Source organism: Panthera onca, chromosome A1 (genome assembly GCF_046562875.1).
Source record: "Panthera onca isolate mPanOnc1 chromosome A1, mPanOnc1 haplotype 2, whole genome shotgun sequence".
Taxonomy (NCBI): Eukaryota; Metazoa; Chordata; class Mammalia; order Carnivora; family Felidae; genus Panthera; species Panthera onca.
Genome location: NC_138339.1, coordinates 220,060,282 through 220,076,505, shown reverse-complemented (window position 1 = coordinate 220,076,505; position 16,224 = coordinate 220,060,282).

Genomic DNA, 16,224 nt, shown 5'->3' with positions numbered 1-16,224 from the left:
TTCATATTTTTTGAAAATTGCATTTTGAAAATTATTATCCCCATTTGACAAATGAGTAAACTGAGGCACAGAAAAGTTATGGAACTTGCCCAAGGTCAATGAGATACAAGTACTATAGCTGAAATTTAAACTTAGGTATTCTAGTTCCAGAAAAGTCTCCTTATTCATTCCCCATGTATATTTATTGAACACTTTTCGCTATTCTTGACTTTTCTATTTCCCTTCCCACTGAATGCAAAGATTTTTTTATTTCATTTAGCAAATATATATGGATCTGCTACTATGTGGCAGGTTATGAATTAATCTACTTCATGGTATATTGTATTAAGGCTGTATAGCACAAGCTTAAAAGCAAGCTTCTTGTCCATGTGTCCAGGCTCTAGAAGCAGCCAGGCAAGGACTCTTCTGGGCATTCATAGAATTTGCCTTTTTCTTTCTGTTGGTGTCTATGGCTGCCTATGCATATGGAGAACCGAGTATACTTGCCATTGTAGAGGGAGAAACCAGAAAAAGTAAAAAGCAGGCTCCTTGATGATGGGGTGAGGTCCTATGAAAATTCCAAGGATTAGGTGTCTTTCTGAACCCTGCGCCCATGGAATTCATATTTGGAAAGTTGGACATGCAAAATGATGTTATATAAAGATTCCCTTTTGCCAACTCTCCAGCATCCACGTTCTCCTTGAAAATAACCTAGTGGCTGCATTCAGTTGCCATACCTAATTCTTACGTTAATTCTGGTTCTTATGCTAGAATCTTTTGAAGCAATTATAATTGGTGGTTTCCTTCTATTTAAGCTATTGGTCTATTGTTCTATTGTTCTATTGTTGTTTTAACTGCGTCTCTGCCTTTAGGCTACGAAAGCATCAGATAAAGAGACCTGGGAAAGATAGCTGTTGCCATGACTGAACTACCAGCAGATTGTCCCCTGAGAACTTCCAGCAAGTATTGGTGATAAATGATCTGCTCTTGAAGAAAACAGTTTTTCCCCATTATACTTTGAGATGCTTATCTCCATTTCATGGATGACAACTCAAACTCCCAAAGTCAGGAAATTTGACTACAGCCAAGAGGAAAAAAGTGGTGTGTCAGGAGTGTTTTCCACTCAGCCTGTCTGACAATGATAGATGCCCAATTTGTTCTTTAGCTTTGCAGTCTCTTGGTCAAGTTGTCATGGGTGATCCTTTCTATAGCTGGAGATAGAGCTGTAATGACTATTTGGCATTCCGATTTCCAGTGTCCAGTGGGTTATGTTGACTCCAGCATCTACTACCATATTAGGCTTCTAACACAGCAAAACTCTAGGAGAACCTCCCCACCAACAAATTAATCAACAAGATTTAAGGAAACAATACATTATAACAGCTGCTATTATCACCTGTTACCTCTTCTGACTTGAGCTAAATTCCCCAAGATGTTAATAACTGAAATGCCAGTGAGTGACTGCCTCATTCCTGATTCCTGGTATGTCCTTCTACATGTTTCACTTGTTCTAACCCCAGGCGCCCATGAATTTGAGTTTCCTCCAAATGATTCCATATCATGTCTGGACGAGCCACTCTTCCACTTGAGTCAGCGGGAGGAATGTTAACACAGGCTACCTGGTAGGTTACTCCTTGGCAAGCTCTGGCTATAGTGAACTGAATGGTGTGCTGGCAACATAAAGGAGTCATAGAACTTCTGTTGTGTATGATGTTAACTGAGGGGTCATTACTTCTCCTCCTATAACTGACCCCCTTGGAAGCCCATCATATAAATTTGGAGATCAAAGAATCCCGGACTGTCTTCCACTGAGGAAGTGCTAATTTGTACATCTGAAGACTGACAGTTTCAGGTTGGTGACTGACAGCTCTAGGAAGAAAGAGTTTAGGGGCACCTGGGTGGCTCAGTCGGTTAAGCATCTGACTTCAACTCAGTCACGATCTTGTGGTCCGTGAGTTCGAGTCCTGCATTGGGCTCTGGGCTGATGGCTCAGAGCCTGGAGCCTGCTTCGGATTCTGTGTCTCCCTCTCTCTCTGCCCCTCCCCCGTTCATGCTCTGTCTCTGTCTCAAAAATAAATAAACGTTAAAAAAAAAATTTAAAAAAAAAGAAAGAGTTTACCCAGAGCTACAGGTTAGGTAGGAATATGAATCCCTTACTTTTATAAAGCACTGAAGTGTTTACACAGATTCAGGGAAGGGGTTATATGGTAGGGATCCAGGGAAGGAAATTGAACAGTTAGATTGATTCCCCACTGCAGATCAGAGAAAGGAGGCTCAGTCAATTCAAGTGGTTTATCTGAGGTCACCTCTAGGGAAAAAAGGACCAGGGATGGAGGTCCAGGCTCTCAAATGCATGGTGATCTAATCTATGAGTGTCTCCAGGACTGGCTGCCATTTATGCCCATATGAAAACATCCTTGAACACTTCTCCTGAGTGTGACATGCTCTATGGAGAGAAATGTTTATTACTTAGTTGGAACACACACATCTTTCTTGAAGAAAATGTGCTTGAGAATTCCCTTTTCCTTTGAGATGGAAATAAGCTAAGGGAGACTAGCGAAGGTGTGAAGTAAGCACCCCAAGAGAATCAATAACCAGGCTAAATTAAGGCAGATATGCACATTGAATTCCAGTATGTCTGATTTCTATGTGAGATGAATTTTTCCATCACTCCTTACAGGCCTCCAAGGAGCTGTGAAAAGCACCTGGTCTCTAGGGAACAATATTCTAAAGTAAGCTGTTAGGAAAAATCCTTCTTTAATATGTCTTGAAATGAACTCATGATTGGACCAGAAATATATCTTCATTCAACATGAGCACATCATAAACCAGAGAGCAGAGGTGCTTCTAAAGCACTTCAGGTGGGTGTTTGATTAACATCTCAGAGCCCGTGGAAGCTCCAGACATGTTTGGAAATTCTCTGTGGCCCAACCCTAGGCAACATGGCAGTGGGTTTCCGAACTGAAGCTAAAGCTATGGCTTTGCAAGGAGACTTTACAGTGGGGGGTGTCAGTTTCTGAAAAACAAGGAGTGGTGGGTTTGGGATCCTCATTCTGGCAGGAGCAGTTATAGCAGAGGCCTAGGGGGCCTGGCTACCCCTCCACATGTGTTCACTTGGGCAAGGTATGGGCCAGCATCCTGTGGCAGGGACCAGGGAGGCAGTCCACGGGGATGGGTCTGGGTCTGTGGGTACCTAAAAAGTGTCTGTTCCTGTTGTAAATGTCAGATTACTCACCTCAGTCTACCAATACATCTCCAACATCTGTTTTCTTTCTGTTTTACCTTCCTTTTACCTGTTTGTGGCAGACACTATCAGCTATCAATTCATCAGTGATAACCTCCATTCTCTTTTGCTTAGAGGACCAGGATATATTCACCCTCTTCTGAGAGGCCTCTTTTACAAGAGGCTAGGCCTTTCCCCACACTAGGGAGAGGAGTTATATTGGTCTAAGGGAATCACACAGATCTCACTCCATTACTAATGGATGAAAGTGTAGAATGATTACAACTTGGACTGAGATGGTTTGGGGACCACTGAGGTCAGAGGATGGAGTATGTGTTGAGAAAAGATGATGTAGCCTAAACAGGTAGGCTAGAATCAAATGACAGGATGTAGTCAAGAAGTTTAGATTCTGTTCAGTGTCATTGCTTGGGTTCAAATAGTTTCTTTGGGAGGTGATATTAGGAGGCATAGGGGAAGAAATGGGGTGAGACAGGGAAAGGAGAGAAGCCAATGAAATGTTTATTAGTGATTTACTGCTGAGGCAACTGGTGATCAATCCTGCTAGAGAAACTGAGGAGTATGCTTCAGAGTTGACCAACTAAGGGATGAGGAGAATAAGACATCTAGCCAGTGACAACCCCCCCCCCCCCCGCGAAACCCACATTGGTTAAGGGTTGCCCTCAGGGGTGTCAACTTTTCCCAAATTTGGGGTTATACCTTTAGCAGAACACCCATGATGCTGAAGAAAACTTTCAGGAAAATAAGAGATGAAGACTTTAAGATGGAGAATTGTCTTGGGAAGTGTACCCCATGGCTCCAGAAGACCTCGGGAGTGAGGGGATGTGGGCCCAGGGAATCAACAGTATCCCTACATTTGGTAATTAATGGAATACACAGAAAAAATTTAAATTGGTAAAAAGACATAATTAGAAGTTTCTTTGGAAAGATTTTTTTAATGGAGACAGTGTATATGATAGGTGGCATTTCACATTTCATTCAAAAGACACTTCTTGACTCCTATGCAAAATGCCAAGAGTATGTGAAAGAGTAAATCTTTTGCCCTCAAGAAGCTCACTGTCCTATTGCTCTTGGAAGATGAGGAAGCTATGTTACTGGTCAAGTGAGTTGATGAAGTAAATGAAGCCTGACAAGGAATGGTACGAAGCAGACAATGGACATGAGAGGCATGGCAGAGTAAACTGAAGGGATCTCAGCAGCTAGTTGGATGAATATGTTGAGTGAAGAAGGATTCACAGATGGCTGAAGTTTTGATAACGACTTTTTGAGAATATTATGCTGCTGAGAACAGAATCTTGGATATTAGCGAGAAAAGCTATATTGGAAGATAGCGTGGAGACTAGGAAAATGATGACTATGGACAACATACATACAGGTCTGATTTCCATTAGCCATTTATTAACAAACATGTTTAAAGAGTATCAGGGGCCACGTCAGTCAGCTATACTGAAGTCAGATTACAAAGACAAATGAAAAATGTCTTTAAGGGGCTTACAGACCCTTCATGAAGGAGGTAGGTATCCAGGTATGTGAAGAGCTCACGGGAAGACTCTCTAAGGGAAGGGAACCAAAGGTAGGAAAGAGGTTGTAAGGAAGGCATAAGATGACATTTGAGAGAAGGTTTTTTGTTTTTCGCTTTTTGCTTTTTAATAGATATCATACTTTTATCCTAGAAGGCAACCCCAAGATATATAAATACAACCAAAGTTTGGATATATATGAATGAGGACTGACAAAATGGCAAAGGGCACTAATGTCTTACAGAGGCTTAAATTAAAGTGTATAATGGACATCTGGAATCAAATTTAAAAATTTTCTAACCTCTAATATAAAACCTTAACATCCAAGCCATACATTTCTTATCCTCAAAATGTCTGCACATAAAACAATTTAGTAGAATTTTTATTGTATTTTAGGTAATATATATGTGAAAATTATCATAATTTCCTAGTTAACTGGGCTGAGACTTAAAGCACAGACAGGAGTTTTCCAGGCAAAGATGGGCCTGGCCCAGATCACAATTGCTGCTGTTGTGCCATGTTTAGACTTATAACTTATCCTCTGGTTGATAAGGAGCTACAAAAACATCTCTAGGTAGGGGACTATCCCAATCAAAGGTTTGTTTTAGGAAGATCGGTGAGGCAATGATGTGGGATAACAGGGTCCCAGGGAAGGAGGCAAGAAAACCATTTGTAGATGCCATAGAGCAACAGTTTTCTAAGTGTCTGGGAATCCTGGGAGTCCCCAAGACCTTCCTGGAGCTCTGTGAGGACAGAACTATACTCATAGTAATATTAAGATGGTATTTTCCTTTTCACCCTTATTCTATCACTGCTGTACATTGGAATTTCCCAGAAACTAAGTGATATGTGATGACACAGAGGTCCTGGGACCAAAAAGTATAAGGATCATTGCTTAATAGATTTTTATTGGTTTGATTTGGAAAAAATAGCCAAGGAATTTGAATTAAGGAATGTAGGCAGAAATGTCCCAATTATTTGAACAAGGAAACAGAACATCAGCGAATGATTGACAAACCCAAGGGTTTTCTCTCCAGAGAAACAGAACCAACAGAATGAGAGATAGACAGAGAGGGAGGGAGGGAGGGAGGGAGGGAGGGAGGGAGGGAGGGAGAGAGAGAGAGAGAGAGAGAATTACCCCTTCTTCAGCCTTTTTATTCTATTCAAGCCTTCAACAGATCGGATAAAGTATTGGAGAGAGAAATCCGCTCTACTCAGTCTACTGATTCAAATGTTAATCTCATCTAAAAACATCCTCACAGACACACCCAGAATAATGTTTGACCAGACGTCCAGGTGCCCGGTGGCCCAGTCAGGTGCTAACTCTGGGTGGGCAAATAGAGACTCATCAGTAAGGAAATGGAAGGACTGGAGCGGAGAGGAAGAAAAGACACTGCGTTCACTGACTTGCTTGTATTTTCTGCCTGCCTACAGATTTTCATTGCTCTGTCTTCATGCTCACAGATTCCATTTTCATGAGATCAACCAAACGCCTTCTCATCCTCCCTCTGCCTTGTGTCTTATTTCATTTCTTCAAGAATCCTTTTGGACAAAGATCAAGGCTGATTCTACTTTTTGGACTGAGTTTACTTCATCTCGACAACTATGCAGCATCAGGATAGTGCTCTCCCCCCGACCCCAAACCCATATAAAACCCATAACCTCGTCCTCACAGAGGCAAAGAACACATATATTTCTCCAGAAATGTAGTAAATGCTCAAGCTGGTTTTATGAGGAAATCCTTAGCTGTAATCAGAGTCCCATATGATAATGTATTGCAAATCACTAGGAAATGCTCTTTTCAATAATCTGAGCACTAACGCTGGCTTTCAACAAGTGAGTCATCAGTAGAAAAGAAAATGACCCTTCGTATTGGGGGTGCCATTTAAATAAAAAGTCCTCAATGAAATGCATTTGGTGGGCTCAGCTCAAAGATCCTCACAGAACAATAATCTGTGGTGTAACAGAAACCACTACTTGGGAACAATGCAGAGTCACCCTTTACCCCCAGGAAATACAACTAGGCCATACTGTCCTGAGTGACTCAGAGCTGCTCAGAGTCCCCGCCATGGCTATCCACCCAAGTCTACCCTCTCGAGGGCTCTAACCACCTAGTCCTTCTGCTAGCTGTCTGTCAAAAGTTACCAAGACCTAGGCCTTTGTAGACATGAGCTTGTTGCCACCGACAGAAAAAAATCATATTTGATGTCTTAAGGGCATCATGTAGTGGTCTTCAAATTGTGTCCCATAGAACATGCTAGCTCTGGAAGGTCAGGAAAAAAAGTGTTCCTGGTAGCATAACTTTAAAAAAAAATCCTCTTTGCAGTGTCAGAAAAATACTAGCTATTTAAAAGCTCTGAAGACTAGCCAAGATGGCTATTTGGCTTCAACTAATTTGATCAGGTGACAGATACCGTGGGTTGGCTCACTCACCTCTCACCCTCCTGCCCCTTACAGTGTGCATACCTCCATTTTCCAAAAATTACATTTCCCAGGATTCCCCTGCAGGCCGGGTGCCGGCACATAGCCTAGAGGCAACTAATCAGATGTGTGCCCAGGCGGTACCTGGTAAAGGAAGTCAACGCATTAGAACGAAATTGCATCTCTTGACAAGCACAGGGCTGTGAGTGTCTGGTTTTCCTAAGGGATCTTGGCAGAGTACCCAGGGTCCACTTTCAAGTGCAATAGTTGCCAAACGGCAGGCAATAGCAACAGTGGTGTTTGTACCAGAAAACTGCCACAGTGTGGTTGGGCATTGTTCTCCGCCTGTTGTTGGCCCTGGCTGCATTGTTTCTGGCTGAGTAACATACAAGTCTGACCTCCCAGGACATAATAACAACAATAGCAATCATAATAGTTATTTTGCTACTTAAGCTAGCTAGACGGAATCCAGGTTGCAAGTAAACCCTGACTGCTCCAACCGCAGAAATTATTAAATACTTAAGAATATCCTGTAAAACTAGTGGTTCAAGGAATACAAGTTTGGAAATGTTCTTTTTCAAAGAGAACCCAGGGAGACTCAGAGGTTAATCCAAAGGAATATAAACCCCAAGGGTGGAAATTTCAGATACTGTGCCAGGCAATGTCTGCCATGAGGACAGGGCGGCTGTATATGTGCTATGTTATTCTCCATCTCTGGACCAGAAGCTCTCGAGGTACTTCCTAAATCTACAATTTCATGAAAACATTGGCTAGAACAAGCATCTGTTCTTTATCTCACATCCTGCTGAGTCCTCATGAGGAAAAACAAATGAGTGAATGGTTTGATTTCTCTTTGGGACTAACAAGACGCTAAAGATTTATGTATGAAATCATTAGGGAATGTAGCATGAAGTGCTACGTTTTGAGGTTTAATACATCTAACTTATTAAACACATAAATTATAAAGCAATTCTTCCATTATCTAGGATTTCCTTCTCTGAATTAGTGGCTCATAAGCCACACTGGGTCCATAGAAATGTTTCACTTTGCCCACACAGGGTTTTGTTTAAGTGGATTCGTTGACAATATTTACAAAACTGGGAGATTTTGACCTTAAGGGCAGAGATAACTATGCCATTTTCTGACATGAATACTGGTTTTTGTCTACTTGCTTGTTTAATCTCTAGAATTATGCTTTTCAAGGGACACTGGCTATCTGGTTAGTTTTTCTGATTTTTTAAGTTCCCTCAATGCAATTGTGCCCTTGAAAGAAGCTTATTAGACCGATGGAGGATGACCCACTGGGGTCATTTAACAAAATACCTGTGGGAGGGAAGGAAGGAAGAGGCAGCAGATAGGTGATGAAGTCAGAGATGGATCCTGAGAGACTGGGCTTGTCACTTGATCTTTCCGGGAACGATGTCCCCAGCTAGTAACAAACAGGGCTGGAAATAGGACAAAGGTGTTCTGATTGTCAGTTGCAGTGTTCTATCTACTTCATCACAGCCCTTCTAATGAAAGCAAATACAATACCGTCTAACGCATGAGAAGGAAAGGTTAGAAGGGTGAAGGCAGGCCTATGGAATGATGGAGGTTGCAAAGACTAAAACTCCCTCCTTGCCGGAAACTTTGTGACACCTCTTTGACTCTTGGGGACATCTTCAATCAGACTTCTAGTTCTGTTAGGTAACAAGAAAGGAGCACTTTCAAGAATGGATATGAGTTTGACTTTAAAAAGGCTTGTTTGAAGAGAAGAAATTATTTACTTGATTGCCACACATAAAAATCTGATAGAGTGCTATTAGCCCTGTGCCTGCCCAATTTAATACTTCCAGAAGTCAGGAATGCAAGACAGGGCAGTGGTTCCTGTGTCAGTTACCTTGGCAACTGGCAATCCCAAGGGCATTTATCCCATCTCAAAGGGGAGGCCACTGCTCAGCTTCAGCTTGTCATTGCCAGGTGAGAATGTGACCCAATATGGACCAAGATTCCAAATTTTCAAGAGAAGATAGAAATCTGGAGTTTTGTGTGAAATGTCCAGATGAGAAACAAACAAAATAAAACTTGTAAGCCACCAATTTGCAAACTCTGTTTAAAATCCTCACGTCATTGACTAGGCTACTTATGAACAAACGTAGAAATAACAGAAATCGTCCCTTAACAAAACATCAAGTAACTGTAGATAAAATGTTGAAAGAAAATGTTTAAATGTATAGTTAAGCTCTTTAAAGAGTAAAATAAGTCCCTAGAGTAGTGAGCATTTGAGCTGACAGTGTGCCTTCCCTGGATTTGGGGATAGTTTCCAGTTTTAGAATCTAAGAGGTTTGATTAAAAAAAAAGTTTTTTCTTATTTTTATTTTAATTTTATTTTTTGTAATTTTTGTTATTTTTTTTTGTTATTGTGGTAAAATACAAATAACATGAAATTTACCACCTTTGCCATTTTTATGTGTACGATTCAGTAATGTCAAATACATTCATATTGTTGTGCAACCATCACCATTGTCTATCTCTAGAACTTTTTCATCATCCAAAACCAAACATTTGTACCTATTAGACAGTGGCTCCTCTCCCTCCTCCTCCTCCCCTTGCCCAGACCCTGGCGACCACCATTCTACTTTCCGTCTCTATGAGGTTGACTACTCTAGGTACTTCACATAAGTGGAATTATACAGTATTTTTCCTGTTGTGACTGACTGGCTTTCTTCACTTAGCATAATATCTTCAAGATTCATCCATGTTGTAGCAAGTATCAGAATTTCATTTCCTTTTAAAGGCTGAACAATACCATGCAGAGATACAGATATAGATATAGACCTAGATGTATAGATATAGACCACATTTTCTTTATCCATTTATCCATCAACGGACATTTGGATTGTTTCCATCTTTCGGGTCTTGTGAATATTGCTGCTGTCAATGAACACGGTTGTACAAATATCACTTCAACTCCCTGTTTTCAATTATTTTGTGTATATACCCAGACACGGAATTGCTGGATCAACTGGTAATTCTCTTTTTAATTTTTTGAAGAACTGCCATACTGTTGTCCACAGTGGCGGTGTTATTTTACATTCCCATCAGTAATGCATAAGGGTCCCGGTTTCTGCACATCAATGTCAACACTTACTATTTTCTGTTTTATTTTGTTTATAACAGCCACATTAATGGATGTGAAATGAGGATGCTTGGGTTTATGACCACTTAAACACAGGAATTGAGATCTTGGACCCACAAGAGGTTCAAAACCTTCTACAGAACCAGTATTCTTTTTTTTTTAATTTTTAAAAAATCTTTATTTTTGAGAGAGAGACAGAGTGTGAGCAGGGGAGGAGCAGAGAGAGAAGGAGACCCAGAATCCAAAGCAGGCTTCAGGCCCTGAGCTGTCAGCACAGAGCCCAACGTGGGGCTCGAACTCACAAACCGTGAGACCATGACCTGAGCCGAAGTCGAATGCTCAACCGACTGAGCCACCCAGGTGCCCCAGAACCAGTATTCTTAAATGGCTAATCCCTTATTAAAAAGAAGAACTATAAGTAAATCTACCTATCAGCATAAGGATATGTCAAGGAAAATTGTCTATTTCTATCTGGTTGGAAAAAAGTTTGCTAAGGTGCAAGAACCCTGAGGCTAAGAAATTAGTTTAAAAGTGTACCCAGGTCAGCAATGGTACTGGGATATCTGGTAATTCAATGAAAATCCTCTTTGGATGGATATACCCTTCACCAAGGATTGTTTCCACATATAAAACTCAGCTGAACATAAATTCAAAATCCAAATTTGAGTCAAAAACTCAAGTACACAATGATGCAAACCATCATGAATAGAAATCAACTAACCAAATAGGTAACTTGATTTCATCCCCCCACCCATGATGTGCAGATAATACAACTCCCAGATAGAGGTTATAAAATAAGTATAGTTGAAATGATGAGGAACTTAAAAAGGAATTAAAAACATAAGAAAGAACAAGGCCCTTGGGGGGCAAAAAAGGCAGATTTCAAAAAGATAGAATTTCTATAAATGAAAAACACAGTCATTGAAATTAAAAACTCAACCCACAGATTAAATAGTCACTGAAACAAAGCCAGAGAGAAATTTAATGCATGGAAAGATATATGTGATGAAATTATCCAGACCATAACACAGAGGGAAAACAGATGAAAAGTATGAAAAAGAGTAATGGCAGAATGGAACATTTAGACACTCTCTGGCCAACAACAATTACAGACTCTGGGGTAAAAAGCAAACAAACAACTGGGAGAAGAACAAAAGCTGGCAGAAACTGGCGAGGATTGGATCCTTCCAGAGTGAGATGTGCACTTATACGGTGTTTCCTCTAAGGGTACACCCAGGCCCATCAGAGTGTGGCAGCCAGAGAGGAAGCAGAAAGCAGTCTCCGAGTACTTCGGAAACAGAAGATGGAGTTTGGGACTGCTGGAGACACCCACAATTGAGAGCGAGGATAGAATTCCCAAAAGGAAGAAGCCACATAGGATGGCCCCCAAATCAATGTAGAAACTCCATTTGAATCACTGGGTGCTCCTGGACTGCACATGGGTGGGATGAGACTCAGAGGTGCCCAGGGAGGCACAACATCTGAGAGCTGAGTAGAGATTACGGAGGTGCCCGTCACAGATACAGCTTGGAATCCAAGTCCTGCCAGTTAAATAGATGTGAAAAATGCCTCTAGATTTTAAAACTAAAACCTGGAAGCTATGCCTTAGGCCTTAAGGTCAAAGGATTCACCCTAAGATATTGCAAAACTGAAATAGAACGACCCTAACAAAGCCTAAAACCAAGCCTTCCTAAAAGAAGGTCACGGCCAGTAATTTAACTGCCTTCCAAAACAAAAGTCAATATTTTTCAGAGAAACATGAATCCAGAGTCCCTACAAAGTGCCATTCACTGCACCTACTGTAAAACAAAAATTTACTAGTTATGCAAAGATACAGGGAAATGTGACATAGTCAAGAGAAAAGTCAATCATAAAAAGTGACCTAGAGAAGGGCGCCTGGGTGGCTCAGTCGGTTAAGTGTCTGACTCTTGACTTTGGCTCAGGTCTTATCTCACAGTCATGAGATTGAGCCCTGATGGGGCTTTATGTTGGGTGTGGAGCTTGCTTGAGATTCTATCTCTACTTCTCTTTCTGGCCCTCCTCCACTTGTGCAAGGGCCTGTGTTCTCTCTCTCTCATTCAAAAAAAAAAAAAAAAAAAAAAAAAAAAAAAAAAAAAAAGGAGACCCAAAGAATAACTAAATGTTGAAATTAACAGACAAGAGTTGTAACATAATTATGGTAAATACGTTAATTAATTTCAGGAAAGCATGGTTATAATGAGTGATGACATGAGAAATTGTCAGCAGTGATGTGTAAATGGAAAAAGGAATCAAATTTAAATCCTAGAACTGGAAAACACAGTATCTGAAAAAAAATTCATTTCCTAGCATTGACAATATATTAAACACAACAAAAGAAAGGCATATTGATCACGAAGACAGGTCAGGTCAGTAGAGATCATCGAAGCTGAAGGACAGAGAGAAAGAGACTTTTTTAAATGAGCAGAGCTTCATTGAGCTGTAGGACTGTCTCCAGAACTTTAACACATATGTAAGAAGGAGATGACAAAGGAAATGGGGCAGGAAAAAAATGGCAACTATACTGGTTGGAGAACAGCAACCCAGGGGCGCCTGGGTGGCTCGGTTGGTTAAGCATCCGACTTTGGCTCAGGTCATGATCTCACGGTCCATGAGTTCCAGCCCCGTGTCGGGCTCTGTGCTGACCGCTCAGAGCATGGAGCCTGTTTCAGATTCTGTGTCTCCCGCTCTCTCTGACCCTCCCCTGTTCATGCTCTGTCTCTCTCTGTCTCAAAAATAAATAAACGTTAAAATAAAAAAAAAAAAAAAAAAAAAACAGCAACCCAGAAATTAAAACAGCAACCCAGACATCCATGAAACACAGCAAGCCCTAAACAGTTAAGGCTAATAAAACCATGCCTAACCACGTCATAGTCAAACTGCTAAAAACCAAAGAGTGAGAGTAAATCTTCAAAGCATCAAAATAAAGAAACATTATAAAAGGAAGAATAATTATATTTATGATGCCTAACTTCCCTTTAGGAAAAAAATGGGGCTAGAAGATATAGAGCTACATCTTTTTAAAGCAATGAAAGCAAAACATTGCCAACTTGACATTCTATACATAGCAAAAATATTTTTCTTAAATGCAAATGAAATAAAGACATTTTTAGATAAACAAAAGCTGAAAGAATTTTTTGCCAGCAGACCCCACATTATAAGAAATTCTCAAAGATGTTCTTCAGGCTAAAGAAAATAATACCAGATGGAAATTCAGAGCTACAGGAAGAAAGGAAGAACATTAAAAATGGTAAATATTTGAAGAAATATAAAGGATATATAGGATTTTTGTCACAATCAATGCTTGTCCTTCAAAAAGCACCATTAGGAAAAGTGAATGGCAGAAAGCATTTGCCCCCGATCTCACTGCTGCCACTGGGGAGGGATGGCGTGAGGCTGGGCTGGGTGCTAGAACAGCAAGAAGAAAAACGGGAGATTTTCTCTCAGGAGCCATTTTTCCGCTCTTTGAGCCAAGGCCAAGGGTGTCCCTGGAGCTCTCTGGTGCATCCTGGTCCCCACTTCTGGGTTTCAGGCTGTCTTGCATCCAGGCTGGGGGACACAGAAGTACAAATGGGGAACTCACCACCACCAGTTCAGTGGCACTCTGAATTCTGGTCTTCTTTCCCAGTCCACCTGCTGCTTTTCAGAGTCCTCCAATGGCTGGTCCAGGGTTTGGAGCTGCATTCAGTGAGAAAGACAGGGCGGATGGAGTGTGTTTATCCATTGCTGGAGGAGGTCGTTAAGAGGATGGGACTGTTGGTTCACCTTAAGTGGCACCAGGAGCCACTTCAGGGATGCAGCCTTGAGAGAGAAACGTGTGTTGAGATCATCTGGATGGTATACAGGGCTGAGCCCCCTTAGGCGTCTGCATAAACTTTTGAGATTCTGGCTGGCAGGTGCAGCGATCCAGTAGTCTTGCTGCAGCCCAACAAAAGCCTCCTATGTGAGTTCCCTTGCTTATTAACCATCTGGGGTGTTCTTCCTTCGTCTTCAGCCTCTCCTTTCCCTTCGTGTAGTGGGAACAGTTTCAACTTACACCAGGAACACACTGGAGGTTGCAAGCCAACATTCATCTCACCTAGAATCAAAACCCGCGGATTACGTTCTGAGCATGTGACACCCGAGGTACTTGTGGGCCAACCACCTGAAAATATATCTGAAGCTTTGAAGTGAGATCTGGGCTAGAAAGAAACATTCCTGTCTTCAATCTGCAAGGTGCTTCCAGGCGGAGGAGTGGAGGAGGGCAATGAGGAAGAATGCCTAGAATAAGCCAAATGAACTGAGACTAGAGCTGTGGGACCATCAACGTCAAAGAGGTGAGCCCAGGAAGAAGAGCCAATGCAAAGAGGTCCGACAGGCTGGAGGGAACCCGAGTGGCCTGTGTGAGGTGTCCACCCATCTCTCTCCTGAACAGTGCACTCCGGCAGGCTCCGGGTGTTCCCAGGGTTCCCGGTGTCTTGTCTATCTGCCACCTGTCTCAGCATCACCTGGGGTTGGGGGGAGTGTTAGACATGTTGATTCTCAGGCCCTATGCCAAACTTATTTAATTAGAATCATAAGTGGTGGGGCCTGACTGCCTGAGTTTTTAATTAGCTTTCCAGGGATTTCTCATGAACAGTCAGAGACCCAGCGCCTGAGGCCTAAGGAGTGTGGGAACCTCTAAGTCTGTCACCAGCATCAAGAGAAGGTGCTGAACAGGGGGGATGGTAAGAGCAAAGAGGGAGAAGGGGAAGAGAGAGATTCCTGAAGTTTGGTAAGTGGTGCAGCAGGAGGAGGAGCAAGGAGACCTTTTATTCTCATTATTTGAGTCCTAAGGCTGACACTCTTGGAGCAGCTGTGTCGGGCTCATCTTGGGAGTTTTGTGTGTTGAGGTCCACCATGAGCCCAGCCCAGCCACACAGCTGTAGTGAGTGTGATGATGAACGTGACAGGTGATGAGCAATTCGGCTGACACTGTCCTTCTTTAGACAGTATCCAAAGGTAATGCAGTCCTGTTCCTTGCAAATGACTCAGTCAACCTAGGTTAAGGGGTCCATTTCATGCCAAATCCAGTAGTCATGTTTTACTCTGTGCTGCTCTGGCCAAACAACATCTGTTTGGATAGGGGAATGAAATGTGCTGAGATGCAAAGTCACACACGTCCCTTTCTCTCCCAGCCTCTCTACCAAACAGTGTATTTAAGAAATCTTTTGAAAAAGTCCAGAAGTTAATGTCAATAGAAACCCCATTCGATAAAAGGGAATTCACCAGCAAGAGCGCTTGGAGAAAAAGCGCTTGCTTGCCCTCTTCTGTGCCTCCTAATAATCAACGCAAGGCCAAGTTTTCTTGGCCTTCACTTGAGTGGTTTCCAGCCTTGATGCTTTCCTGCAAGTGTCTCACAGCTGCAACCATGCGTCCCCAGCTCCGTATTGCCAGGCTCCCAGCATGGTGCCTGACACTCAGTAGGGGCTCAGCTCATTTGTTAGATTGACAAAGCTTAACTTGGAGTCTAGCATCTCTGTGACATGTGTTCTTCCTGAAGTCTTCTACATTTCTTTTTCCTCCTTCCAGATTTTTCCTCTTCTTTTTTTCTATCTCCTTCTTCCCTTTTCTTCTTTCCCCTCCTTTGTCTTCCTCCCTCCTCCTCCAGTGTCTGAGGAGGCACTTCGTTGCCAGAAGAGGACAAAGTTGGGAACTGATCTGTGAAGAAGGTGACTCCTCCCAGTCCCACCCCTTATCTCCCCTGCTTTCCTTTTTTTTTTTCCTTCCCTTCTCTGCACACAGTCCTCCACGTTGAAACATTAATGTGAAGAATGCAGAGCGATTCAAGTAAGAGAAACAAAAGCTAATTCTCGTTTCCTATTAACCCCCCATCTTTAGCGATTATTAGTTTTGAGTGGAAAAATACTCTTCATTCCAGAACTCTGGAGCACGATCCATTTAATAAA